This window comes from Schistocerca nitens, chromosome 4, assembly GCF_023898315.1.
Source record: "Schistocerca nitens isolate TAMUIC-IGC-003100 chromosome 4, iqSchNite1.1, whole genome shotgun sequence".
Lineage (NCBI taxonomy): Eukaryota > Metazoa > Arthropoda > Insecta > Orthoptera > Acrididae > Schistocerca > Schistocerca nitens.
This window is the reverse complement of record NC_064617.1, coordinates 941505052-941529732: the sequence shown is the minus strand read 5'-3', so window position 1 is coordinate 941529732 and position 24681 is coordinate 941505052.

Here is a 24681-nt window from a genome sequence, read left to right as displayed (position 1 = left end):
TTTTTTTGAGTCATCAGTCTGCTGACTGGTTTGATGCGAACCGCCACGAATCCTCTCATGTGCCAACCTTTTCATCACAGAGTAGCACTTGCAGCCCACGTCCTCAATTACTTGCTGGCTGTATTTCAATGTCTGTCTTCCTCTACCGTTTTTGCCATTTATAGCTCCCTCTGGTACCATGGGAGTTATTCCCTGATGTATTAACAGAAGTCCTATCATCCTGTCCCTTCTTCTTGTCAGTGTTTTCAATGTATTCTTTTCCTCTCCGTTCTGCGGAGAACTACTTCATTCCTTACCGTATCAGTCCACCTAATTTTCAACATTCCTCTGCAGCACGGCATCTCAAATACTTCGATTCTCTTCTATTCCGGTTTTCCCACAGTCCATATCTCACTACCATACGATGCCTTGTTCCAAACGGACATCCTTAGAAATCTCTTCCTCAGCTTAAGGTCTGTGTTTGATACTAGCAGACTTCTCTTCGCAGGAACGCATTTTTCTAGTGCTAGTCTGGATTTGATGTCCCCCTTCCTCTGACCGCCATGGGTTATTTTGCTGCCTAGATAGTAAATGTGGTGTACAGACGGTAGCAGAGCCAATATGGGGAAGGTGTAGGCACATTTATTTGGTCCAAGCCTTGTTGACACAAATTTATTATTTAACAATAATTGGTTATACGTCCAAGTTAATACAATTAACAGTTTAAAAGGAAATTTTAGCAATACTTTTTTTTTAAAAAAAACATTCTCTAGAAGAACATGCAGCCCCACTGTGGAACATTACATAAAGGTACTGTTACTAAAGGGTATATTATATCGTACAATAGTGCAACATGTACAAATATTAACAATTACACCAGAAAAATATTGAACTTGTGATTTGTACTATATGTAAATCAAACCTTTAAAAAATCCAATTTGGCAAGAGTGCAACAAATTCCCTACTGCCTGCTTAAAAAAAAATATGGCAATGATAATCAAGGTTTTTTTGTTTACCTCCTGATTTCACTTAAGCTTACGTAAACCGTACACAAATGTCACTTATTTTTCTCTCATGTGACATCAGTTCATCTTTCGTGACAAATACACCAAATTTCTAAATTATTTTATATCAGTTAAGTAAGCTACAAGACTGAAATAACATTAAAGATTGGTGACATGAGTAAACACAGTCAAGTTTTCAATTTCAATATGGTTGTGTTATCTAGCAAATTTTCATTTAAATACTCGCCCCACGTGTTCCAAAATCAAATCAGTCAGTCTCGAGAAGAAACACAACTTAATACACAAATATGGCAATATCAAGAAATAGATGGGTTTATCCCAAGCAATATTAGTAGAATTAAGAAATTTGCAATTTAAACGCACCAATTTTAACAGTCTAATGCAATAATAATTTGGACAGAGCTTTCATAAAATGATAGATGATAGTGGATACCATGCCATACACTATGAAACAAATTAAGAATTACTCACAGAAGACACCTGGCACATGATAATATTCTCTGAAATATTTCAAATCACAAAATGCTGGCTACAAGTACCAACCACATAATAAGGTAATGATCATTGAATATAATAAAAGTATATGAAAATTTCGGCCTTAGCAAGGTGACGAGAACCACACCAATACAGTTTCCTGTTACACTCGAGTGCTAGGCCCAACAAACCACAGCTGGTCATGGAGAACCACGCTAAGCAAGCGAGCATTCCGTCCTCCCCACAGCCACACTCATCGCAGTCCTTAATCGGCAGGCACCAGTTGACTCCCCGCCGCTTCCGTCCTGTCGCCATATACCGACCGAGTCGTCCTCCCAAAACTGTTGCTTCGCGCACCAGCGCCAACAGCACTCAGTGATCACGCCCCCTATCGCTGTGGCGAAAACAAGTGAAATAATCTCGCGGGTAAATCAAATGAGCTGAGCCGTGACGCGGCTCAGTACAATTCCTTAACTTGTTCTACTTCGTGCTATATCGATTCTGATGTCAAGTTTCTCGCAGTTCATATTCTTGCAACTTCTCATTACTTTCGTTTTTCTTTGATATATTCTCAATCCATATTCTGTATTCATTAGACTGTTCACTCCATTCAACAGATCGTGCAATTCTTCTTCACTTTCACTGAGGATTTCAATGTTATCAGCGAATCTTATTGTTGATATCCTTTCACACTGAATTTTAACTATCCCTTCTTCGTTATTTCATCTTAGCTCGTCCAAAGCTCTCTTAAATTCTAATAGTGGATTCCCTTGTAACCTTCCCACAAAATTTAAATATAAATATAATAATATGATTATGATTCTAATTTAGTGTAACCTCCCCACAAAATTCTTTCAGATTTGATCTAAGCTCAAAATTCATTCACATTTAGCGTAACCTCAAAACAGAATTTCTTTCCCATTTAACGTGCCCACAAAATTCCTTTTTCATTTAATGTAAGCTCAAAATAGAAAAATTCCTAAACCTCTCAACAGTAAAAATTATAATTATGTCGTTCACATTCAGTATAACATCCCAATAAAAAAAAAAATTCAGTAACCTGGTAATAAAACAATGTAACAAACCTCTCAAATAAATTGACGCTCACTTACGACTTTTCAATAATTCACTGTGAATTTAACCTGGTAAATTTTGGACGACAGCAGTGCTGCGTCATGGCCCTGAAAGATCATTCCGAATAAAAAAAGGAAAAATTCTTACCTCAATGAAGTCGCCGGATATATCTGCTCTTACAATAATTTTTTCCGGCACAGCTCTGTGCAATGCTGGCCGATATATCTCTCATTTATGAAAGGAAGCAACTGATTTTTCTATTGCAATAATCGGGATGATCATGGATGGGAGAAATTAGTAAATTCTTTAAATTGAAATGAATGGTTGTTAAAAGTTACTTTCTATAAGGAAGATTATTATTACGAGAGTTTTAAAACATTTACATGCGACTTGAGATAACATTACTACATATGCGCGAGGCTGCTTTTTACCTTATACAATAATACTCAGGCTCCGACATCGCTGCACCGCGACCGGGCCAGCCAACACGATACACCAGAACAGACCAGAGCAGACTCCAGACTAGCAACAACTTACTGCTACAGCTACACAGTTCCTACTGCAGTCAACACTGCTCTCTGGTCAGAGACCTTGCATATCGCAGGCAGCGCATGAGCAATACATCGAAATTACATCTGCTCGGACCTCTTACACCCTATGTCTTCATTGTCGACCCCTGCTTCTTCTTCCACCACATCATCAGACAAGTCCGCCACGTAGAGGCCTTCAATGTACTCTTTCCACCCATTCGCTCTCTCTTCTGCATTTAACAGTGGAATTCCCATTGTGATCTTAGTATTACCGCCCTTTCCTTTAATTACACTGAAGGTGGTTTTGACTGTTACGTATGCTGAGTCTGTCCTTCCGAGAATAATTTCTTTTTCGATTTCTTTACAATTTTCATGCAGCCACATTACCTTAGATTCCCTGCACCTGCTATTTATTTCATTCCTAAGTGACTGGTATTTCTGTATTCCTGAATTTTCCTAAACAATTCTATATTTCCTGCTTTCGCCAATCAACTGAAGTATTTCTCCTGCTATCGACGGTTTAGTCGAAGTTACCTTCTTTGTACCTATGGTTTTCCTTCCAACTTCTGTGATTGCCATTTTAGAGATGTCCATTTCTGAACTGCTTGCTGAGCTATTGGTTATCGCAGCATCTATTCCATCTACTCACTATTCCTTAATACTTCCGTATACAACTTCTTTGCACGCTTATTCTTCCGAACTAGTATCTTCATAGTACATAATGAAGATACAGAAGAAAGAGCACCGAAAAACACCCGAAACAAGCGCTTATTTCTCTCACAGAATTACTCTACAGTTTTCACAAGTCCGTCTCACGACACTTTTGCAATCAAAGATCATCAGCTATTGAAAACATCAGAGGAAGTACCTTACATGACGAAAATTTACTATCATGTTGCCACGGATGTGGAATCTCACGAATGTCATTTCAAATTTACGTTGCTTGTGTAACTCATATCATCAGACTTTGAATATTTATGTGATGATGCAAGAGAGAGGCGTAGAAGAAATAACATGCTAATTACTACTAGTATGAAAGATGTTCAAAGAAGCATTAGTTAAGAATATTTAAATAATCTACCGCTGCGCTTCGTTGTTGGTTTCATGGGATGCCTCGCAGACGTAACATACGAGTAGGTGTTATTTATTGTAATTGCCTGACGTGATAACAATGGCTAGCGGTTCCTACAAATTTGAATTCCTGACGTGGCACCCGGGCCGGAACAATAGTCTTCCGTCATACATTTTCAAGGGTTCGCTGGTCGTGCGCCAAATTTACTTGCGTTTTTCTGAGATTCATGTAATTTTTACCTACAAGTTTTGTCGATCCAGTTCGAGGCATAAGTAAGGAAGATTTATTTTTCTTTTCATGTTGTTTAGTCTTCATTTTCTGTATTTCGGAAATATTTTGAAATAGACGTCGTTTAGATATTACTTTTCGCTTCCCACATACCGAATGGCATACCAGTTTGTGAAGTCTCAGTGAACTTCTCTGCTTTCAGAACTAACTCGTCAGTCATACTATGCAAAATTTCACGGCCGGTATTTACGTCTTTGATGCGCATTAGGGCGTGGTTCAAGGTGTATTTCTCTGCCTAAGACTTCGTCTCCCAAAGCTGAAGACATTAGCAGCGGCTATAAATACTCAGATAGTAGTATCAAACTCAGGTATCCGAGCGGTTTATAGGTATCCACACAACGGTCTGTACGTGACGTCATCACAGCGCTTCCTAAGACTGCGAAACAGTGGTACGTGTGTTTTGGAGCTTTTAGTGGGAAAGAGTCGACGCTGTTAGCTTTATTTACCACTAAGGCTCACAACTTATCTAATTTAAATCCTTAAAGTTGTTCTATTGTGATGTTGAATTTCTATGGCCTCTTGTACCGGGTGATCAAAAAGTCAGTATAAATTTGAAAACTTAATAAACCACTGAATAATGTAGATAGAGAGGTAAAAATGGACACACATGCTTGGGATGACATGGGGTTTTAGTAGAACCAAAATGCAGGATGGCGCTCCACCCCATATTGCTAGACGCGTGAAAGATCTCTTGCGCCCGTCGTTTGGTGATGATGGTGTGCTCAGCCGCCACTTTCGTCATAATTGGCCTCCCAGGTCCCCAGACCTCAGTCCGTGAAATGATTGGCTTTGGGGTTACTTGAAGTCGCAAGTGTATCGTGATCGACCGATATCTGTAGGGATACCGAAAGACAACATCCGGCGCCAATGCTTCACCATAACTCCGGACATGCTTTAGAGTGCTGTTCACAACATTATTCCTCGACTACAGCTATTGTTGAGGAATGATGGTGGACATATTGAGCATTTCCTGTAAAGAACATCATATTTGCTTTCTCTTACTTCGTTATACTAATTACTGCTATTCTGATCAGATGAAGCGCCATCTGTCGGACATTTTTTTAACTTTCGGTTCTAATAAAACCCCATGTCATTCCAAGCATGTGTGTCAATTTGTACCTCTCTATCTACATTATTCCGTGATTTATTCAGTTTTCAAATTTATACTGACTTTTTGATCATCCGTTACATCTTAGCATAGTATTGACGGGATCTTGATAAAATGGTAGTAGCGGAGAAAGGAATTTGGTGAAATTCTAATACCAGTGCATGAACTAATACTGTCGATGTGTCTGTGTTTCCCGGAAGACAATCGCTATTTCGTTCCTTAAGGCGGATGTTAACGCTTCTTTCTGTAATTTCTATGCACAGCAGGCGGCATGTGCAAAGGATTTTATGTATTCCTGCTGTGGCAAGAGACAGCCGTAGGTGCATTGCAGTGTTCGAATATTGCCGGATCTATCTTGTTTCTTTATATACTGTGTTTATACACTATCTTAAAGGGGGAGTCAAATTAAAACGAGACAGATGGGAAAAAGTATGTAAACTGCTATCCTACAGTGAGACAAGACGGTCAATGTACTCATGAAAAAATCTTTGCAGTTGGCTATGGAACCATGATTGTGACCACCCCGTCTTTCTTGTCTCCAGAAATATGGACATGCCATGGAAAGATATCTGGGTTATGAGGGATGTGTAAGCGCTTCCCAGCGATACGTCTGCAGCATGCTCGAAAGAACCTGCAAACAAAATGCCAACACACTTGCTGTCAAAGTTGCTTCGAGTATGCCGCAGAAGTTTCGCTGGGTAACTCTTGCACATCCTCCATGCAGTCCGGACATCTCCCCATGAGATTTCCATATTATTGAACCCTGAAGAAAGACGTTCACGGCGTACGATTTGCTTCGGACGAAGAGGTGCGCGCCTGGATGCAATCATGGTTCAGTAGCAAACATTTTTCCATAACGGCATTGACCGTTTAGTCTCACAGTACGAGAAATGTATTACAGATACGGCGATAACATTTGAAATAATATACAGTTTACTCAGCTTTTCAACTGTCTCGCTTGTGTTTGACTGTCCCTAATAGTACTTTACTGATACGATTTGCAATTATTTTTGCCGGTCGGTGTAGCCGAATGGTTCTAGGCGCTTCAGTCCGGAACCGCGCTACTGCTATGGTCGCAGGTTCGAATCCTGCCTCGCTCATGGATGTGTGTGCTGTCCTTAGGTTAGTTGGGTTAAAGGGGCTCCGGAACGCCCTATACTTGCAATGTTAAAATAACGCTTATAAATTACATCTTTCCTCACAAAGTATTTGAGGTAGAAAGTTGAACTTTTTACAGATTATTTATTGGAATATGGGCTACAACTTAACACAGGGATTTTACAAAATTTTAGTTCAGTTATTAAAGATGATTTTTTTTCAATTGTAATGAAAATTCACAACATTTTTTTGCAATTTTTTATTTATATATTCAAAAATATACAGTTTTTTGGAAAAAGGCTGTGTTAAATTATGCAGAAGGTACTGTGTAACATTTACTGAAAGTTTGAAACAAATATGTTTGGAAGATCCTTAGAAAACATGTAATTAGTATGAGAAAATAAAAGTTTTGGGAATCGAGCGACAAAGATTGGATTAACTTTTTAGTGCATTCCAGGTCCATAGGATGGATTATCTTCATCCTCTGCAAACTCCTCCTCCAGCTTCCTCTTGTTCCTCCTCCTGTTTACTCTTGCTTGTATTTCTAGACTCTTTACAGCCCTGTCTGCAGCCCGAAGGCGTTCCTTGTCTAAAGCAAGCATCGCTCGTACCATGTTAGAACCTATCTTCATTCCCATATTTCTAAATACCTTGCACCTTACAATGTTGCCATCATTGAAAGTCGCAACAGTAAAAGTGAAGTGTTTCTATTCCAACAAATACAGTCTTGGGGATTCTCGACCGTATAACACTATTTACACTTTCATTGGGGTTTTGAGTTTTTCCGTGAATACACTTTTTCAACAGTTCAGGTGCTGCTAAGTCTCTGAAAATAGGTTTTATCACCTCCATTATTGCATGAGGCAGACTATGCTTATGAGTGTACACTTCACCAGTTAGCAATCCTCTGTTATATTTACACCAACTGTCTTCTTCTTTGGGACACAAGCTATGTTGGGGATTTTCGTCGGTTGAAGAAGTATGAAAAAAAAAAAGAGCCCAAACAGCCTTCTTCATTTCGTCGACACTTTGTGTATTTTGCCTAATAGCCATTCCATAATAGTTCTGTATTTTGTCAATTACACTGTCAGTTAACCTTCCCTTCCCATCCAACCCTTTACCATCACTGAGTTTTTGTTTTTTGTACGAAGCTTTCAGTCGCCGAAGTCTTGTTCCCATTCACTTCTGTACGTGTCCAATACACTCAAATTTCTGCACTACAACATCATCACCATAGGGCTTCAGTCCTTGAACATGTTTGAAACTTTTAGAATCACCGTCACCAAGGTAATTAACATATCGCACTTTATCACACGCCTCAGAACGCTGGAATATATTGGCAACACCAGCCACTTCCATTCCTCCACTACTGCCACTATAGTTAGCTTTGCAATTATTTTCATGTGTACCTTTATATTTTTGTGGACATCTACAATACTTTGATATTACTGCTACATCTAAAACTTTCCCTGTATACATACTGGTGGCAGATACTACACCATGAAGAGATGTGTGTCCCCGTTTATGCCAGGTACCATCGAACGCTGCAGTCAAATCTCTGTTACCATTATTTTCCATTACTGCCTCTTCCACAGCGTTCTTCATAGATTCTATACATACATCTTCTACTTTAGACCCTATTAATTTATTATAGGTCGTAAACTTGGTTGGGGGATTTGGAAGATTCATGATGCCACAGAAAATTGCACCTGCAGTAGCACCCTTACCAACTGAACGCAAGGAATAAACAAATCTAATGTTGTGTTCGTAGATTTTGCAACCATTTTCTTCAGTTGCAGTTACTGCAACACTGTTCCAAAAGGTGGTCATGTATGAACACTTATCACATTTCAGTTGTATTTCATTAGCAAGTCCTACGTGCTTTATTATGGAGAGTTCCAGACCAACTTCACTACAATGAATACATCTTACACAGTTTGAAAAAATTCCTTTGAGAACCGACATATCAAATATTTCATTCACATCCGATTCGCCCATAAAACATTCATAATTTTCACTCATTGAACCAAGCTTCTTCTGTGAAGTATTTTCTTTCCCACTTTGACTGCTATGGGCAGGTGTACTTGAGAGGTTAGGTTCACTCACTTGGTTATCGTCTTTATTGTTTACAGTAATAACACATACCTTTGGCTTTCCAACATTTCTCCTTTTCTTAAAAGCCTTCAGAGGATTTCTAATAACTTTATTTTGTACTCATTATTATACTTCAACAAAACAGAGACTCAAGAAACAGAATTAATTACGAATATTTTTGAGATAACGACAGAGTAAATAAACATGAAACAATCGACAATCACACCAGCGATATATATTGAACCATCACAGGTTAGCCACAACACATACTTTATCTCACATCACTAAAATGTACCTGATGAACACGGACGTTAATAATAACACCATTTGACAGCAGTTTAACAGCGCCACAGTGGGTCACGCCCATGTAGAACACATTTCAAAAAAAATTAAAAATAGTTGTAGTCTTCGTAATTGAATAAATTATATATCTATTAAAAGGTAATAGTCTGCAGATTCAGAAAACGCAAAAAAGTAAAAATTGAACTTTTCATGATTTTGAGCCTTTCCGGAGCCCCTTAAGTAGTTCTAAGTCTAAGGGACTGATGACCTCAGATATTAAGTCCCATAGCGCTCAGAGGCATTTGAACCATTTTTTGTAATTATTTTTATGAATGGAGGAAAACTTCCCGATTAGTTGGTTCTTTCCTACTGGAATCCCCGTATCATTTACAATGTTATACCTTATTTATCTCTTTGCCACAGTAGCCGCTTCTTCCGTAAGCAGTTCTTGAATGATCGAGTTCGTCCTCCACATACTGTCTTCAAGAAAATGAATACCGACAGCCGGAATTTTATTAATTACTTTATTTAACTAACAGTTTCGGTGCCTCATTGTCACTATCCTCAGACTCTTATATACAAAACTAGATAAATCACCTAAACGACTGTGCTAGTACAGAGATCACTGATTTCACCTGATTTCCACAGATTTCTAAACCATCTCTGTAGACTTGGACTATCCACAGTCTAACGACACAACATGGAACTACTGCTATGGTTCACGGATTAGCCTGGTACGCCAGTATTTTAAGCACTCTTCTTTTCAGCTTGGGATGGCGACAGAAATTTTTGTGAAGGTAATTTATCCATTTGAGTGGGGTTTCTGTTGCTTTTGTGCCCTAAAGTTCCGTCGGATTTTCTATGTGTCTGCACACGCAAAACTGAAATTTGTTTTTCTATCTCTGACGATGTTGCCCACATTGGCAGACGGAATGTTAGACAGAGAAATATACCTTGGAGCACAGCCTAATGCCCGAAAAACGGAAATCAGCAGTAATTTATCACCCCTTCGGTCCCGCGATACCTACGAAGTGGTTAGGTCATGATTGGAAAACAGTGTTCCATTATTAGCTGGTGCAGACAGCTCAGGCTCTGATAGCCCCACAGCATCTCAGCTTGTCAGCAAAATGATGATGATGATGATGTTTGGTTTGTGGGACACTCAACTGCGTGGTCATTAGCGCCCGTACACATTCCCAATCTGTACACAGTCCAGTCTAGTCACTTTGATGAATGATAAGTCCGCGGGCAGAGAAAATCCCCCAACCCGGCCGGGAATCGAATCCGTGACCCCGTCATCCAGAGGTAGCAACGCTAGCCACTAGACGGATGTGAGAAAAAGGAGCCGTAGAGAGGAATAATCATAAGGGCAGACAAATAGTAAAACATGTGCGACATTTCAGTCATTCAGTTACACATAAACACGCAAGAATTAGTGCCAGACAGGAATATTTGAGGAAGTACGTCATAGCAAACGAAATACTGATGGCGAAGTAATCGTGCGTAAGACGTACCAGTGTTCGTAATTTTTGTGGTTGCTAAACTTTTTACAGAGTTAGTAGCCTTCTGAACTCGCATTTAATTGCATTTGTTAGTACACTCATTGCTTCAGAACGGTTATTGTATTTTTGTTTGTTACATTTTGTCACATTAGCTACGAAATGACATATCAGGAATTTTCGTGCAGTGCTCAGTACAAACTAAAATCGATGCAGTTAGAAAAAGGGAATGGAAATCGTGCCGCTGAATGTAATTCTGATCTTCCTCCGACTGAAAAACAGTTCGACAGTAGGCACAGAAAGAAGTAACGCAACTGAGAAAGCCACGACAGAAGGCCTGGAGAGGCAAGTCAGCTAAATGTCTACCTTATTTTGTAGAATTAATTGAAGACTGAAGCGCAAAGAGCAACTGTAATTCTTGTTTCTAGAAAGATTGTTCAGGGTGCTAAAGGAACAATTGCTGATTAATAAGAAGTTAATGACCTCAAAAGAAATGTTTGCTTCTTCACTTTTGTTACAAGTAATGTAATAATTATGCATACAACCACCAGACTGAGCTAGGATTAAAGTTCCTGCAATATCATGATTACGATATTCAATGTTGGAAGACAGTCAGCTTGATTCAGAGCAGATTGGAAGAATGGCAAAGTTTCACATCATTCAGATAACACAACAGTTGATAAGAATAGAAAGAAGTTGCAATTGTGAAGTCAAGTGGCTGTGGAAAGAGCTGTCATACATTTGTGCCCACGGAGAGAGTTGATTGTTAACTGTCATGATACTGGCTACATTTATTGGGATGGATTAACATTTCCTTTGAGAAAGTTCCGAGTTCTAGAAATGGTGAGTTATTATTAACAAATAATCACTTGATTATTACAACAAATTACTGAACAAAAACGTTTATTAAACGAAATGTGCCTATAACACAAAGATGAATGAACAAATTAGCAATAAAATCTAAATTTTGGCCCAAATAAATGCCGTCACATATAAAATCCTTAAACATTAAGTATTATGATTGAATCTTCTGGAACTCAAAACGCCAGTCCAAATTATGTGAGACCCTTCGTGATTTCACCACCAAAACCTCAACACAAACCAATAATCATGACAAAACAATGGGAAAGAATCCACTATCCCGGCCCCAGTCAGTAATAGATCTTATCATCGGATTCCATTGCATCGGGCATGTCATGAAGAGAAGACTCGGAGCTTCTCGAAAACCCTCAAGACAAAGAGAATATTTTACATGGGAACACTCAACACAAACTCACTACTGAAGCCAGGTAAATTGAAATAATTAAAAAACACCATGGATAAATTCAACATCCAAATTATGGAAGGACAGGAAACACGATTCGCAGATGTGAACCACTTTGATTCGGAAAATTACAGTATATATATATATATATATATATATATATATATATATATATATATATATATATATATATATAAACCAGCCATAACCATTCCAGGAAGTGATCTCAAACTGTTTGGAACACGATTTGCAGTACATAAATCGATACTGGACTCTGTAATAGATGTCACCTCAAAATCAGAAAAAATTTCAGCACTCACGATACGATCTGGAAACAGAGCCTATAAACTAATTAGTGCACATGCCCCCACGAATAATTACAACAAGAAGAACCCAGATATGATAAAGGAATTATGGGAAGATCTGGAAGAAACTACCAGCAAAATCGCCAAGAATCACATACATCTACATGGATACCCTGCAAATCTCATTTAAGAGCCTGGCAGAGGGTTCATCGAACCACCTTCACAATTCTCTAGTATTCCAATCTCGTATAACGCGCGGAAAGAACGAACACCTATATCTTTCCGTATGAGCTCTGATTTCCCTTATTTTATCGTGGTGATCGTTTCTCCCTATGTAGGTCGGTGTAGATTAGATTAGATTAGTATTTGTTCCATAGATCATGAATACGACACTTCGTGGAACGTGTCAGGTTAATAAAAGGTGTCTATACAAGATATTACACTAAACAAAATATTACATGACACTTAATATTTTTAACTTTTTTGTGGCGGTTGGGGAAATTACCCACTTACTAAATCCAAAAATTCATCTAATGAGTAGAAGGAGTTGCCATTCAGAAATTCTTTTAATTTCCTTTTAAATGCTATCTGGCTATCTGTCAGACTTTTGAAGCTATTAGGTAGGTGATCAAAGACTTTTGTGGCAGCATAATTTACCCCCTTCTGAGCCAAAGTAAGATTTAACCTTGTGTAGTGAAGATCATCCTTTCTCCTAGTGTTGTAGCCATGTACACTTCTATTACTTTTGAATTCGTTCGGATTGTCAATAACAAATTTCATTCATAAGTGTATATATATATTGTGAGGCTACAGTGAAGATCTCTAGCTCTTTAAATAAGTGTCTTCAGGATGATCTTGGATGAGCTCCATCAATTATTCTGATTACTCGCTTCTGTGCAATGAACACTCTTTTACTCAATGATGCCATACGAAAGCAGAGAATGAAAATAGGCGTGGTAAGTTAATTTACTCAGATGTATATCGCCAAAATTTGTAATGACCTTAACAGCATAAGTAGCTGAACTCAAACGTTTCAGCAGATCCTCAGTGTGTTTTTTTCCAGTTCAACCCCTCATCAATGCATACACCTAGAAATTTTGAATATTCTACATTAGCTACCGATTTCTGATCGAAGTCTATATTTATTAATCGTGTAATTCCATTTACTGAGTGGAACTGTATATACTGTGTTTTGTCAAATTTAATGAGAGCCCATTTACAGAGAACCACTTAATGATTTTCTGAAAAACATAATTGACAATTTCACCAGTTAATTCTTGTCTGTTGGGTGTGATAGCTATACTTGTATCAACGGCAAAAAGTACCAGCTTTGCATCTTCGTTAATATAGAATGGCAAGTCATTAATATATATTAAGAACAGCAGAGGACCCAAGACCGAACCTTGTGGCACCCCATGCTTGATTGCTCCCCAGTTTGAGAAATTACCAGTTTTTGCATATTATGTGAACTGCTTATTTCAACTTTCTGCACTCTTCCAGTTAGGTATGATTTAAACCATTTGAGCACTGTCCCATTCATACCATAGTACTTGAGCTTATCTAGAAGTATTCCATGATTTACACAATCAAAATCCTTTGATAGATCACAAAAAAATCCCAATGGGGGATCTTCCGGTTACTCAGAGCATTTAATATTTCATTAGTGAAAGTATATATAGCATTTTCCGTTGAAAAACCCTTCTGGAAACCAAACTGACATTTTGTTAAATCTTTATTTTTACAAAAGTTTGAAGCTACTCTACAATGCAGTGTCAACAAAATATTTTCGCATTCGGAGGAGAAAGTTGGTGATTGGAATTTCGTGAGGAGATTCCCTCGCAACGAAAAACTCCTTTCTTTTAATGATGTCCAGCCCATATTCTGTATGATTTTTGTGACACTCTCTCCCATATTTCGCGATAATACAAAACGTGCTGCCCGTTAAAATGTTACTAGGTGATTTCAATGCCCAGTTAGGCAAGAAAGAAAATTCCGAGACACGACAAGGAAACACACAGCCCACAAGAGAGGACTTGATCAATTTCTGCAGGAATTTTGATCTGAAAATCATGTCAACGCAATTCCAGAAACCACACAGAAAATTAGTAACTTGGAAATCCGCCAACAATTCTCTAGGAGAATTCAGATAGACCACGTAGCAGCAGTATCCATGAAAAACTCTAGAGAAATAATGAACATAAGAACTAGGAAAGGAGCTTTTGAGTCTGATCATCACCTTCTCCAAACCAAAAAAAAATTTATACCCAACAGACAAATCTAGAGAACCAACAGTCCTTTCAGAACAGACCCAGAGTGTCTACAACTAAACAAGAAAGAAACAATAGAAGAAATTGCGAAAATCAGCAGCAACAACTGGACAGAACTGTCAGAAAAAATGAGAGAACTGATAAAATTGGGGCGACCACCGAGAAAAAGGAAACATAGATGGTGGAACATGACATGCGACAGAGCCATAGAAGATAGAATACAAGCTTTGAAAAAATGTAACGGCCATAAAACACAATAAAAATGGGAAGAATTCAACAGGATACAGAAAAACACTTCAAAATAATCCACAGATAAAAGAGAGGTTTCGATAACATCAGGGTGAAGGAGATAGAAGAGGACTTCACCAGAAACAACACACGGAATTTTTACAGAATATTCCGAGAAAATATGACAGGAAACCAACCTCCAAGTTTATGCTTCAAAAGACAAGACAGAACATTGGAGACAAATCCGAAGAAAAACTGTGAAATACTAGCCCGATACTTTGGCACATTACTCAACTACGATGAACCTAAACATAGATTACAGTTTACAAAACCAGAACCTAACCAGGACTCCAAACGTTCAACACACGAAGGAATAGTGAGAATAATAAAATCATTAAAAAATAACAGAGCACCAAGAGAAGATGGACTGATTGCAGAAATATGGAAATCAGACCATGAAAACATTACACCCAAAATACACAGAATAATCAAAAACATCTGGGAAACAGAAAAGGTTCCAGAAGAATGGAAGTCAGCCCTAATACACCACCTCCACAAGAAAGGAGACAAAACAGACCCTAATAACTACAGAGGAATTTAGTTACTGCCTGTGAGATACAAAATTCTATCCAAACCTCTGTTAAATCGCCTTGAACCTCAGATAGATCCACATATCGGAGAGTACCAGCAGGGTTCAGGAAGGGAGGATCGTGCAGTGAACAGATCTGGTGTCTGAGAACAATATTAACAACGAGAAAGTGCAGAACACGACATTATCATTTTTTTTTGCAGGAAGACCTACGATTCCATAGACAGAGAAATACTTTTCAATACACTGGAAGAAATTAGGGTAGACAATAAGACCAAAAAACTAATCAAGGAAACATTAACAAATATAAAATCCAAAGTGAAGTTCATGGGAGAGATCTCGGAACCGATCGAAATCAAGATAGGAGTGAGACAGGGAAATGGCCCGTCACCCATTTTATTTAGCGCAGATTTAGAGAAAATAATCAGGACGTGGGACAAAGGAGTCAGTGGGATAAAAGTGGGGAGATACAAAAATAGAACCATCAACATAAAATGTCTGGTCTTTGCCGATGATATAACCGTCACAACAAATAAGAGAAAAGAAGTCAAAGAAGCCCTAGAGGCACTACATGAATTCGCTGCCAGAACAGGACTACAAATTTCGTATGACAAAATCCAGTACATGGACACAAACGTATGAAAAGATAACACAAGTAGAAAGTTTCAAATACCTGGTAGGGATTATACAGAAAACAGGACAAAAGTCGACAGTCAATGAAAAAAGAGTTGCAAAGCTACAAAAAGCTTACAGAATTACATGGAACTATTAGAACAAAATAAGTGTTTCCGTTAATGCCAAATTAAGACATTACAAAACAGTAGTCTTACCAGAAGCCTTGTATGCCTCAGAAACGACAGTAGTCAGGGGAAGAACGAAAATCAAGGAAATGGAAAAGCAAGAGAGGAAAATTTTGAGAAAGATCTATGGGCCAGTTCAGAGACAGGGGATCTGGATAAAAAGACCGACAAAAGAACTGTGCAAACCGACAGAGACGATTACAGACAACATCAAGAAAAGAAGATTTTTGATATAGTGATGAGTAATACGACGAAAACTAACGGGGCAAAGGAAACCATGGAAGTCCTCAAGAAACTAAATATCTGCACAGAAGAAATAACAAACAGAGAAAAATACAGTGAAAAAAAAACAGGAAACAGAAATTCGAGGAATCACCAAACGAGAAGAAACCAGGAAAGAAGTGGACAGAAGAGAGGAAGAAGAAACACAGTGAATATATCAGAGGTTTTTGGGAAGCGAAAAGAAAGAGACCAAAAAAAGTGCCATGAAAATTGATTGTGTTTTAACGCTCTCCTAAATGGGCAACTAACGATAATAATAATAATTATTGTTATTGGTTTATTAGTTCAGAGAACTTACGAAAAAATAAAATTTACACTCAGACTCACTCACACACACACACACACACACACACACTGAATGTGGCATTTCAAATCCTGTATTTGGGACAGAAGACGAGGGAATACGTGAATAAAGTGATCGTCACTTGAAAATCTCAAGTGTGCTGTTCGCACCTTTTGCTAAGTCCATCATTCTATACGAGAATGAGACGAGTTGACACTAGTAATAGTGGTCTAAGGTCTCCCCAGACTGAGTTCCCATCTCTGAAGACTAGCCTTGCTTTTGGTTTGGTCTGTCTGACCATGAGGGAGTCTTCCATTACTAGAGATGCGGGATTTCTATTTCCAGTTTCGATGCTTCGTGTCTCAGTTGGCGTAGCCTTGCTTTTGGTTTGGTCTGTCTGACCATGAGGGAGTCTTCCATTACTAGAGATGCGGAATTTCTATTTCCAGTTCCGATGCTTCGTGTCTCAGTTGGCGTAGCCTTGCTTTTGGTTTGGTCTGTCTGACCATGAGGGAGTCTTCCATTACTAGAGATGCGGGATTTCTATTTCCAGTTTCGATGCTTCGTGTCTCAGTTGGCGTAGCCTTGCTTTTGGTTTGGTCTGTCTGACCATGAGGGAGTTCTCCATTACTAGAGATGCGGGATTTCTATTTCCAGTTTCGAAGCTTCGTGTCTCAGTTGGCGTAGCCTTGCTTTTGGTTTGGTCTGTCTGACCATGAGGGAGTCTTCCATTACTAGAGATGCGGGATTTGTATTTCCAGTTTCGATGCTTCGTGTCTCAGTTGGCGTAGCCTTGCTTTTGGTTTGGTCTGTCTGTCCATGAGGGAGTTTTCCATTACTAGTGATGCGGGATTTGTATTTCCAGTTTCGATGCTTCGTGTCTCAGTTGGCGTAGCCTTGCTTTTGGTTTGGTCTGTCTGACCATGAGGGAGTCTTCCATTACTAGAGATGCGGGATTTCTATTTCCAGTTTCGATGCTTCGTGTCTCAGTTGGCGTAGCCTTGCTTTTGGTTTGGTCTGTCTGACCATGAGGGAGTCTTCCATTACTAGAGATGCGGGATTTCTATTTCCAGTTTCGATGCTTCGTGTCTCAGTTGGCGTAGCCTTGCTTTTGGTTTGGTCTGTCTGACCATGAGGGAGTCTTCCATTACTAGAGATGCGGGATTTCTATTTCCAGTTTCGATGCTTCGTGTCTCAGTTGGCGTAGCCTTGCTTTTGGTTTGGTCTGTCTGACCATGAGGGAGTCTTCCATTACTAGAGATGCGGGATTTCTATTTCCAGTTTCGATGCTTCGTGTCTCAGTTGGCGTAGCCTTGCTTTTGGTTTGGTCTGTCTGACCATGAGGGAGTCTTCCATTACTAGAGATGCGGGATTTCTATTTCCAGTTTCGATGCTTCGTGTCTCAGTTGGCGTAGCCTTGCTTTTGGTTTGGTCTGTCTGACCATGAGGGAGTCTTCCATTACTAGAGATGCGGGATTTCTATTTCCAGTTTCGATGCTTCGTGTCTCAGTTGGCGTAGCCTTGCTTTTGGTTTGGTCTGTCTGACCATGAGGGAGTCTTCCATTACTAGAGATGCGGGATTTCTATTTCCAGTTTCGATGCTTCGTGTCTCAGTTGGCGTAGCCTTGCTTTTGGTTTGGTCTGTCTGACCATGAGGGAGTCTTCCATTACTAGAGATGCGGGATTTCTATTTCCAGTTTCGATGCTTCGTGTCTCAGTTGGCGTAGCCTTGCTTTTGGTTTGGTCTGTCTGACCATGAGGGAGTCTTCCATTACTAGAGATGCGGGATTTCTATTTCCAGTTTCGATGCTTCGTGTCTCAGTTGGCGTAGCCTTGCTTTTGGTTTGGTCTGTCTGACCATGAGGGAGTCTTCCATTACTAGAGATGCGGGATTTCTATTTCCAGTTTCGATGCTTCGTGTCTCAGTTGGCGTAGCCTTGCTTTTGGTTTGGTCTGTCTGACCATGAGGGAGTCTTCCATTACTAGAGATGCGGGATTTCTATTTCCAGTTTCGATGCTTCGTGTCTCAGTTGGCGTAGCCTTGCTTTTGGTTTGGTCTGTCTGACCATGAGGGAGTCTTCCATTACTAGAGATGCGGGATTTCTATTTCCAGTTTCGATGCTTCGTGTCTCAGTTGGCGTAGCCTTGCTTTTGGTTTGGTCTGTCTGACCATGAGGGAGTCTTCCATTACTAGAGATGCGGGATTTCTATTTCCAGTTTCGATGCTTCGTGTCTCAGTTGGCGTAGCCTTGCTTTTGGTTTGGTCTGTCTGACCATGAGGGAGTCTTCCATTACTAGAGATGCGGGATTTCTATTTCCAGTTTCGATGCTTCGTGTCTCAGTTGGCGTAGCCTTGCTTTTGGTTTGGTCTGTCTGACCATGAGGGAGTCTTCCATTACTAGAGATGCGGGATTTCTATTTCCAGTTTCGATGCTTCGTGTCTCAGTTGGCGTAGCCTTGCTTTTGGTTTGGTCTGTCTGACCATGAGGGAGTCTTCCATTACTAGAGATGCGGGATTTCTATTTCCAGTTTCGATGCTTCGTGTCTCAGTTGGCGTAGCCTTGCTTTTGGTTTGGTCTGTCTGACCATGAGGGAGTCTTCCATTACTAGAGATGCGGGATTTCTATTTCCAGTTTCGATGCTTCGTGTCTCAGTTGGCGTAGCCTTGCTTTTGGTTTGGTCTGTCTGACCATGAGGGAGTCTTCCATTACTAGAGATGCGGGATTTCTATTTCCAGTTTCGATGCTTCGTGTCTCAGTTGGCGTAGCCTTGCTTTTGGTTTGGTCTGTCTGACCATGAGGGAGTCTTCCATTACTAGAGATGCGGGATTTCTATTTCCAGTTTCGATGCTTCGTGTCTCAGTTGGCGTAGCCTTGCTTTTGGTTTGGTCTGTCTGACCATGAGGGAGTCTTCCATTACTAGAGATGCGGTATTTCTATTTCCAGTTTCGATGCTTCGTGTCTCAGTTGGCGTAGCCTTGCTTTTGGTTTGGTCTGTCTGACCATGAGGGAGTCTTCCATTACTAGAGATGCGGGATTTCTATTTCCAGTTTCGATGCTTCGTGTCTCAGTTGGCGTAGTCTTGCTTTTGGTTTGGTCTGTCTGACCATGAGGGAGTCTTCCATTACTAGAGATGCGGGATTTCTATTTCCAGTTTCGATGCTTCGTGTCTCAGTTGGCGTAGCCTTGCTTTTGGTTTGGTCTGTCTGACCATGAGGGAGTCTTCCATTACTAGAGATGCGGGATTTCTATTTCCAGTTTCGATGCTTCGTGTCTCAGTTGGCGTAGCCTTGCTTTTGGTTTGGTCTGTCTGACCATGAGGGAGTCTTCCATTACTAGAGATGCGGGATTTCTATTTCCAGTTCCGATGCTTCGTGTCTCAGTTGGCGTAGCCTTGCTTTTGGTTTGGTCTGTCTGACCATGAGGGAGTCTTCCATTACTAGAGATGCGGGATTTCTATTTCCAGTTTCGATGCTTCGTGTCTCAGTTGGCGTAGCCTTGCTTTTGGTTTGGTCTGTCTGACCATGAGGGAGTCTTCCATTACTAGAGATGCGGGATTTCTATTTCCAGTTTCGATGCTTCGTGTCTCAGTTGGCGTAGCCTTGCTTTTGGTTTGGTCTGTCTGACCATGAGGGAGTCTTCCATTACTAGAGATGCGGGATTTCTATTTCCAGTTCCGATGCTTCGTGTCTCAGTTGGCGTAGCCTTGCTTTTGGTTTGGTCTGTCTGACCATGAGGGAGTCTTCCATTACTAGAGATGCGGGATTTCTATTTCCAGTTTCGATGCTTCGTGTCTCAGTTGGCGTAGTCTTGCTTTTGGTTTGGTCTGTCTGACCATGAGGGAGTCTTCCATTACTAGAGATGCGGGATTTCTATTTCCAGTTTCGATGCTTCGTGTCTCAGTTGGCGTAGCCTTGCTTTTGGTTTGGTCTGTCTGACCATGAGGGAGTCTTCCATTACTAGAGATGCGGGATTTCTATTTCCAGTTTCGATGCTTCGTGTCTCAGTTGGCGTAGTCTTGCTTTTGGTTTGGTCTGTCTGACCATGAGGGAGTCTTCCATTACTAGAGATGCGGGATTTCTATTTCCAGTTTCGATGCTTCGTGTCTCAGTTGGCGTAGCCTTGCTTTTGGTTTGGTCTGTCTGACCATGAGGGAGTCTTCCATTACTAGAGATGCGGGATTTCTATTTCCAGTTTCGATGCTTCGTGTCTCAGTTGGCGTAGCCTTGCTTTTGGTTTGGTCTGTCTGACCATGAGGGAGTCTTCCATTACTAGAGATGCGGGATTTCTATTTCCAGTTTCGATGCTTCGTGTCTCAGTTGGCGTAGCCTTGCTTTTGGTTTGGTCTGTCTGACCATGAGGGAGTCTTCCATTACTAGAGATGCGGGATTTCTATTTCCAGTTTCGATGCTTCGTGTCTCAGTTGGCGTAGCCTTGCTTTTGGTTTGGTCTGTCTGACCATGAGGGAGTCTTCCATTACTAGAGATGCGGGATTTCTATTTCCAGTTTCGATGCTTCGTGTCTCAGTTGGCGTAGCCTTGCTTTTGGTTTGGTCTGTCTGACCATGAGGGAGTCTTCCATTACTAGAGATGCGGGATTTCTATTTCCAGTTTCGATGCTTCGTGTCTCAGTTGGCGTAGCCTTGCTTTTGGTTTGGTCTGTCTGACCATGAGGGAGTCTTCCATTACTAGAGATGCGGGATTTCTATTTCCAGTTTCGATGCTTCGTGTCTCAGTTGGCGTAGCCTTGCTTTTGGTTTGGTCTGTCTGACCATGAGGGAGTCTTCCATTACTAGAGATGCGGGATTTCTATTTCCAGTTTCGATGCTTCGTGTCTCAGTTGGCGTAGCCTTGCTTTTGGTTTGGTCTGTCTGACCATGAGGGAGTCTTCCATTACTAGAGATGCGGGATTTCTATTTCCAGTTTCGATGCTTCGTGTCTCAGTTGGCGTAGCCTTGCTTTTGGTTTGGTCTGTCTGACCATGAGGGAGTCTTCCATTACTAGAGATGCGGGATTTCTATTTCCAGTTTCGATGCTTCGTGTCTCAGTTGGCGTAGCCTTGCTTTTGGTTTGGTCTGTCTGACCATGAGGGAGTCTTCCATTACTAGAGATGCGGGATTTCTATTTCCAGTTCCGATGCTTCGTGTCTCAGTTGGCGTAGCCTTGCTTTTGGTTTGGTCTGTCTGACCATGAGGGAGTCTTCCATTACTAGAGATGCGGGATTTCTATTTCCAGTTTCGATGCTTCGTGTCTCAGTTGGCGTAGCCTTGCTTTTGGTTTGGTCTGTCTGACCATGAGGGAGTCTTCCATTACTAGAGATGCGGGATTTCTATTTCCAGTTTCGATGCTTCGTGTCTCAGTTGGCGTAGCCTTGCTTTTGGTTTGGTCTGTCTGACCATGAGGGAGTCTTCCATTACTAGAGATGCGGGATTTCTATTTCCAGTTTCGATGCTTCGTGTCTCAGTTGGCGTAGCCTTGCTTTTGGTTTGGTCTGTCTGACCATGAGGGAGTCTTCCATTACTAGAGATGCGGGATTTCTATTTCCAGTTTCGATGCTTCGTGTCTCAGTTGGCGTAGCCTTGCTTTTGGTTTGGTCTGTCTGACCATGAGGGAGTCTTCCATTACTAGAGATGCGGGATTTCTATTTCCAGTTTCGATGCTTCGTGTCTCAGTTGGCGTAGCCTTGCTTTTGGTTTGGTCTGTCTGACCATGAGGGAGTCTTCCATTACTAGAGATGCGGGATTTCTATTTCCAGTTTCGATGCTTCGTGTCTCAGTTGGCGTAGCCTTGCTTTTGGTTTGGTCTGTCTGACCATGAGGGAGTCTTCCATTACTAGAGATGCGGGATTTCTATTTCCAGTTTCGATGCTTCGTGTCTCAGTTGGCGTAGCCTTGCTTTTGGTTTGGTCTGTCTGACCATGAGGGAGTCTTCCATTACTAGAGATGCGGGATTTCTATTTCCAGTTTCGATGCTTCGTGTCTCAGTTGGCGTAGCCTTGCTTTTGGTTTGGTCTGTCTGACCATGAGGGAGTCTTCCATTACTAGAGATGCGGGATTTCTATTTCCAGTTTCGATGCTTCGTGTCTCAGTTGGCGTAGCCTTGCTTTTGGTTTGGTCTGTCTGACCATGAGGGAGTCTTCCATTACTAGAGATGCGGGATTTCTATTTCCAGTTTCGATGCTTCGTGTCTCAGTTGGCGTAGCCTTGCTTTTGGTTTGGTCTGTCTGACCATGAGGGAGTCTTCCATTACTAGAGATGCGGGATTTCTATTTCCAGTTCCGATGCTTCGTGTCTCAGTTGGCGTAGCCTTGCTTTTGGTTTGGTCTGTCTGACCATGAGGGAGTCTTCCATTACTAGAGATGCGGGATTTCTATTTCCAGTTCCGATGCTTCGTGTCTCAGTTGGCGTAGCCTTGCTTTTGGTTTGGTCTGTCTGACCATGAGGGAGTCTTCCATTACTAGAGATGCGGGATTTCTATTTCCAGTTTCGATGCTTCGTGTCTCAGTTGGCGTAGCCTTGCTTTTGGTTTGGTCTGTCTGACCATGAGGGAGTCTTCCATTACTAGAGATGCGGGATTTCTATTTCCAGTTTCGATGCTTCGTGTCTCAGTTGGCGTAGCCTTGCTTTTGGTTTGGTCTGTCTGACCATGAGGGAGTCTTCCATTACTAGAGATGCGGGATTTCTATTTCCAGTTTCGATGCTTCGTGTCTCAGTTGGCGTAGCCTTGCTTTTGGTTTGGTCTGTCTGACCATGAGGGAGTCTTCCATTACTAGAGATGCGGGATTTCTATTTCCAGTTTCGATGCTTCGTGTCTCAGTTGGCGTAGCCTTGCTTTTGGTTTGGTCTGTCTGACCATGAGGGAGTCTTCCATTACTAGAGATGCGGGATTTCTATTTCCAGTTTCGATGCTTCGTGTCTCAGTTGGCGTAGCCTTGCTTTTGGTTTGGTCTGTCTGACCATGAGGGAGTCTTCCATTACTAGAGATGCGGGATTTCTATTTCCAGTTCCGATGCTTCGTGTCTCAGTTGGCGTAGCCTTGCTTTTGGTTTGGTCTGTCTGACCATGAGGGAGTCTTCCATTACTAGAGATGCGGGATTTCTATTTCCAGTTCCGATGCTTCGTGTCTCAGTTGGCGTAGCCTTGCTTTTGGTTTGGTCTGTCTGACCATGAGGGAGTCTTCCATTACTAGAGATGCGGGATTTCTATTTCCAGTTTCGATGCTTCGTGTCTCAGTTGGCGTAGCCTTGCTTTTGGTTTGGTCTGTCTGACCATGAGGGAGTCTTCCATTACTAGAGATGCGGGATTTCTATTTCCAGTTTCGATGCTTCGTGTCTCAGTTGGCGTAGCCTTGCTTTTGGTTTGGTCTGTCTGACCATGAGGGAGTCTTCCATTACTAGAGATGCGGGATTTCTATTTCCAGTTTCGATGCTTCGTGTCTCAGTTGGCGTAGCCTTGCTTTTGGTTTGGTCTGTCTGACCATGAGGGAGTCTTCCATTACTAGAGATGCGGGATTTCTATTTCCAGTTTCGATGCTTCGTGTCTCAGTTGGCGTAGCCTTGCTTTTGGTTTGGTCTGTCTGACCATGAGGGAGTCTTCCATTACTAGAGATGCGGGATTTCTATTTCCAGTTCCGATGCTTCGTGTCTCAGTTGGCGTAGCCTTGCTTTTGGTTTGGTCTGTCTGACCATGAGGGAGTCTTCCATTACTAGAGATGCGGGATTTCTATTTCCAGTTTCGATGCTTCGTGTCTCAGTTGGCGTAGCCTTGCTTTTGGTTTGGTCTGTCTGACCATGAGGGAGTCTTCCATTACTAGAGATGCGGGATTTCTATTTCCAGTTTCGATGCTTCGTGTCTCAGTTGGCGTAGCCTTGCTTTTGGTTTGGTCTGTCTGACCATGAGGGAGTCTTCCATTACTAGAGATGCGGGATTTCTATTTCCAGTTTCGATGCTTCGTGTCTCAGTTGGCGTAGCCTTGCTTTTGGTTTGGTCTGTCTGACCATGAGGGAGTCTTCCATTACTAGAGATGCGGGATTTCTATTTCCAGTTTCGATGCTTCGTGTCTCAGTTGGCGTAGCCTTGCTTTTGGTTTGGTCTGTCTGACCATGAGGGAGTCTTCCATTACTAGAGATGCGGGATTTCTATT